The sequence below is a fragment of the Sinocyclocheilus rhinocerous genome, unplaced genomic scaffold, assembly GCF_001515625.1.
Source record: "Sinocyclocheilus rhinocerous isolate Xijiao unplaced genomic scaffold, SAMN03320098_v1.1 scaffold464, whole genome shotgun sequence".
Lineage (NCBI taxonomy): Eukaryota > Metazoa > Chordata > Actinopteri > Cypriniformes > Cyprinidae > Sinocyclocheilus > Sinocyclocheilus rhinocerous.
Window position 1 is genome coordinate 105484 of NW_015627918.1, and position 5358 is coordinate 110841.

A 5358-nucleotide genomic window follows, 5' to 3' on the forward strand; every position below is an offset into this window, starting at 1 on the left:
TCGGCGCTGGCGGACGGAGCGGACACACAGAAGCGGATTCTCTCCTCAGCTTCTCTAGAGGATGTACCGTGTTACCGGAGGGAGACGGCGGAGAGTCTTTCCGGGGGCCCTTCCGTGAGAAGGATGTCCAGTCATCGCTACACCCCCGTGTTTACCGTGTGGTGTAGACGGAGACTGAGGCGCTTCTCCCCACTCAAACCTTCACGTTCGCATTCATCCAGTGGTTGGTGTGGGATCCGGTCGCGTCCTTCTCCCGCAGCAGCAGCAGCAGCTCGTCATGGAAACCCGTCTTCCTCGTTCTGTGATGTGATGTGCGCTCGCCGTTTGTCATCATCATTATCGGCGCTGGCGGACGGAGCGGACACACAGAAGCGGATTCTCTCCTCAGCTTCTCTAGAGGATGTACCGTGTTACCGGAGGGAGACGGCGGAGAGTCTTTCCGGGGGCCCTTCCGTGAGAAACGAACGAGGACGGAGCGGATAGACGCGGATTTTGGACTCGATCTGTGCGGTGAGTGAACCTGACACCAATACTGTCATGCTAAACATGCGCCAAAATGAACGACACACGCATGCATACGCGGGAGAGCGTTTCACGCTGCTGTCAAACATGCATGTAAATTTCTGCTGCATCGGGTCTGACGCATTTTGCAGTTGTCTGTGAGCCAGGGGCCAAAGCTGGAGCTCCATTCAGTTTCGGTGCTAAAGTTATTTATTTAGTATGCGTTTATTTAGTTTTTAGCATTCACATTTATGCAAGGTTTGCTTGGGCATCTTCAATTACATTTTTTTTTTTTTACAAGGCTGTCTGTTCTTATTTGTCAAAGTTGTTTCATTCCATTAATTGACTTTATACGCATGACAAGTGGCGCACATCTCAGGTATTATAGCAATATATTTTTGTAAACGCAAACTTAGCGTCTTATTTGTCTGTAGTTTGTCTGAAATGCATCACGGTTAACTCTTTAATGCCTGTGTAGTTACTGTAAGAGATGCTGAGATGTTTGTTGGCATGGTATCAAAGTAAACTGTCAGTTTATGTGAAGATATTTGTGATTTTGACACACAATATTAACTCTAATACACAATTGCTTGGGCATCTTTAATAGGGGTGTTTTTATATTTTCTCAGAGTTAATTTATTATACATATCACAATTAGTGCACATTCAACACATAGTTCCATATATATAGGTGAACTGTAAAAACCGAGCAGCTGTTTCTACGTGAACTAACCCTTAGAAATGACTTGACTTATGTTTACAGGTTCTTTCAGTCATATAAATGTTTTACTTGAATGAAAATAATCTATTTTGTATATGTATCTGTAGAATATCTGGCTGTTAGTGTTCAGTATTTGTCTGCAGTGTGTCTGAAATGCATCATTAACTCTTTAAAGGGGTCATATGATGCGATTTCAATTTTTCCTTTCTCTTTGGAGTGTTACAAGCTCTTGGTGCATAAAGAAGATCTGTAAAGTTGCAAAGACTAAAGTCTCAAATCCAAAGAGATATTCTTTATAAAAGTTCAGAGTTAACCACTCCTACCTAAAACGGCTCGTTCTAACACGCCCCCACATACCTATGTCGCTCTGTGGGAAGATTTGCATAACACCGCCCAAATGTTCACGCAAAGAAAGAAGGCGTAACTTTTATTCTCGCTGTAGTATTGTTGCCTCTGCCGCCATGTTGTGAAGACGCTGTGTGCTTCATTGGGAAAGCGAAACTACTTTGTTTGGTCTTCCAAAAGAGGACGATATCCGCTTCGTCATGCCTAGAGCTGATCTGTGCTGGTCGCTGAGGAAATACATCAACTTAGTGCTGTGGATCACCGGCACATTTTATGGAGGACTGTTTAACGGCGCAATGCAACGCAACGTGTAAAAAGACAGTATAAGTCATTATAATACATAATTATGTCCCCACTGGATGCAACAAATGCCTCGTTTGTAATGGGTTTTAATGTTTATGTCTCGTCGCTCCGGCCGGACACGACATCAACAGTATGTGAGGGGCGTAACATTTCCGTCTCACACTTGAGGTATTCGGCCAATCACAACGCACTGGATAGCTGGCCAATCAGAGCACACCTCAAGCATCATATGACCCCTTTAAGTTAATTGTCTAAAGAGTTACTGTAAGAGAGACTGTTGTCATGGTATCAAACTAAACACTTCCTTTGAGAAGGCAGAGATTCAGTGCATCATATCACTTGTCAAGGTACTTAAAGGGGTAGTTCACCCAAAAATGGAAATACTGTCATCATTTACAGTACTCACACTTAGACTTTTTTTCTGTGGACAACAAAAGATTGACTGTTTTTTATGCCATAATGCCCATCCGTAGTGACCACGTATGTTAAACTCCAAAAATTCAAAAAAGCATCATAAACGCACTCAAAAATACCGATGCCTAAATCTAAGAGTTATGTATTTGAAATGCATTCAAATTAATTTTTATTTGAATTTTGCAATTTTATCATAAACTAATGCTATGTGATGCATATTTGACAGTCGTACATAAATGAAACAGGTGATATTTCTGTAATAAACCGAATGTGTTTTAAACACAACCAGGTTTATATATTTATCATCGATAAATCCAATCTCCAATCCCTTACCTCATTTAGTATAGACCTTATGCCAGAGAAAAAGTGTGCAGCCATCTTTAGAATTTTGTCTTTGAACTTGGTAGCTCTATAGTATCACTGTTTAAGAGTAATTAGCTGATGAAGTGGAAACTCTACTTTTTGTAGAGTTAACGAAAGTTATCATGAGCATTGTAATGTACAAAGCGCAGTGTTGGGGAAAGTTACTTTTAAAAGTAATGCATTACAATATTGCGTTACTCCCTAAAAAAGTAACTAATTACGTTACTTAGTTACTTTTTATGGAAAGTAATGCGTTATATTACTTTTGCGTTACTTTCGCGTTACTTTTTAAATATGAGCAGGGCTTGATTGTTTTTAATATAAGAAGTTATATTTATAACACAATTCCTCTGCACTTCCGATTTCTCCCAATATGGAGACAGGAGACTTGTCAGTCAGTAAATGGGAAAACAAAGTAACTGGCATTACTTTTTTGAAAACGTAACTCAGATATTTTCTTGTAAATTAAAAAAGTAATGCGTTACTTTACTAGTTACTTGAAAAAAGTAATCTGATTACGTGACTCGCGTTACTTGTAATGAGTTACCCCCAACACTGACAAAGCGGATGTCATAACAAATGTCAGTAGACCGGGAAGATTTTAAAATGAGCGGTTCGTTCATAAATTCATACGACCTTACCTTCGCTGTGGATAATACAAACGGTAGATGAAAGAAAAAGAGCTTGTCGCTGAAAAGGGGCGGAGCTACACAAGGTCTATACGCAACCACAAACATGCAAATTAGACCCCGCCTCCACTGAATCTGCACACGAGCCGTTTCTCAATATTGTTCTTGTTTGTACTTGTGGACTTGTGAAATGTCATCAGTCGTTGCCCAAATACACATCTAGCCAAGTACAGTTCAAATCCCCGGAGTGCTCTGCCCCTTTTATCGAGGATGCATCAAGAGGTGACTTGTGCGAACTTGATGGCGGAGGAGAAAACATGCATAATTTTCAAAATATTACTATTATTGTGTCATGAAATGTATAGAGTTTTTCAGGTGAGAATGTAGTTGTTTAACTGTCACCGTCCTGTTGGCGGGACGCCTAAGTTTACTTCACTATATTATAATTAAATCTTAATCTAATCATGACAAACTATATATTGCTGGAAAGGTCTAAGACTCCTAAATAGATATTTCACCACTGTATTTTGTTACAAATTATGTAGGAAAAGTAATAGATTAATTTATGACAAGAGTGCACCTCTACATCATAACAGATCTACATCATAACAGGAGTTCTGACCTTTGTCACAAAACGTCTTTTATTCATTGCCTTTTTCCCTGTCACATGTTTTAGTAATCATCATAAATTATATATCATTTGAAAGCTTGAAATCTCAAAATTCATCCATTTTGAAAGTGGACATTGGGTTACCATAGAAATGGTACTTCAAAATCTTTTAGAGGCCTCCTCCCCCTTAGTGGGGGGTGTCATATTACAAAATGTATTACGGTCTTTTAGAATCAAAACTTTCTATAATCGTGACAAAATTCATATCGTTGGAAAGGTCTGAGTCTCAAGATTCCATATTTGGTGGTTATTTTGTGATATAAGTAATTTTAATTACTATAATTTATACATTTGTGACAGAAAAAGGCATAAAAAAAATTAAATGAACTTTTGATGGCACCCGGTGACTGTTTTTGGTATAACGCCTAAACAAATTTGCATAGGAACCTCAATTTGTTTAATATCAACTTCAAATTTTGAGCACAACTTATTTAGACATATGACTTTAATTTTATAGCAATTTTGGATTAAAAACTATTTTGTAAAATATTTATTTTTATATAAAATATTAAAAATAGTACAGTACATTTTCTTTGCAGTAAATGTAAACTTATATAACGTTTTCATACTTTTTTTTTATTTTTTATTATTTTACTTCTGCCATAATTTGCTGATTGTCTTCTTTAAAAAGAGACCAACCCTTAGGTCTGTATTCAAAAGCGTTCATGAATTATAATAATTTAAGTTTGGATAGTGCACTTTCACGTCTGTGTTCAAAAATGGGGGGTGACAGGTAAGGCGTTAAAACTCAAATTTGCGGTTTATTTATAAAGATAGTGCCTGATTTCGGAGAAGTGAGCTCGAGGCGATCAGCGGGAGCTCAGTGCTCATCAATCCCGCTGAGAGCAGCCTCACCTCGGCTAGTCCTGACATGTGCCGCTGGCTCTGATGTCTCTGTAGTGGTTAAACATGAGATATAATTCGTTTTGAGTAAACATAACAGGCAATCTTTGGACTCATGAATCTGTTATTTGTTCCTGGTCATATCGTTTATTCAGCTTTACTGTAGTACAGCACTGACTTTGAGTTTGACTGAATTGTTTGCTTTTGTCTTTGTTTCCTATTACATAAGCCTCTTATACTTTATACACTTTATACTATAATGGCTATTATTAATTAAAACTGACATTTAAAGGGGTCATATGATGCGATTTAAATTATTTAAATTTCTTTGGAGTGTTACAAGCTCTTGATGCATAAAGAAGATCTGTAAAGTTGCAAAGACTAAAGTCTCAAATCCAAAGAGATATTCTTTATAAAAGTTAAGAGTTAACCACGCCTACCTAAAACGGCTCGTTCTAACACGCCCCCACATATCTTCGTCACGATGTGGGAAGATTTGCATAACACCGCCCAAATGTTCACGCAAAGAAAGAAGACGTAACTTTTATTCTCGCTGTAGTAATGTTGTTG

General features: G+C 38.2%; 1 protein-coding gene across 1 annotated transcript in view; it reads left to right on the forward strand.

Annotated features, from left to right (window-relative positions):
• Window positions 1-207: 207 nt before the first annotated feature.
• LOC107737053 (disks large-associated protein 4-like) overlaps window positions 208-5358 on the forward strand; it is a 163577-nt gene continuing 158426 nt past the window's right edge. The window contains exon 1 of the mRNA XM_016548457.1: window positions 208-510. The gene's annotated coding sequence lies outside the window, so the exon portion shown is untranslated. The remainder of the gene's footprint in view (window positions 511-5358) is intronic.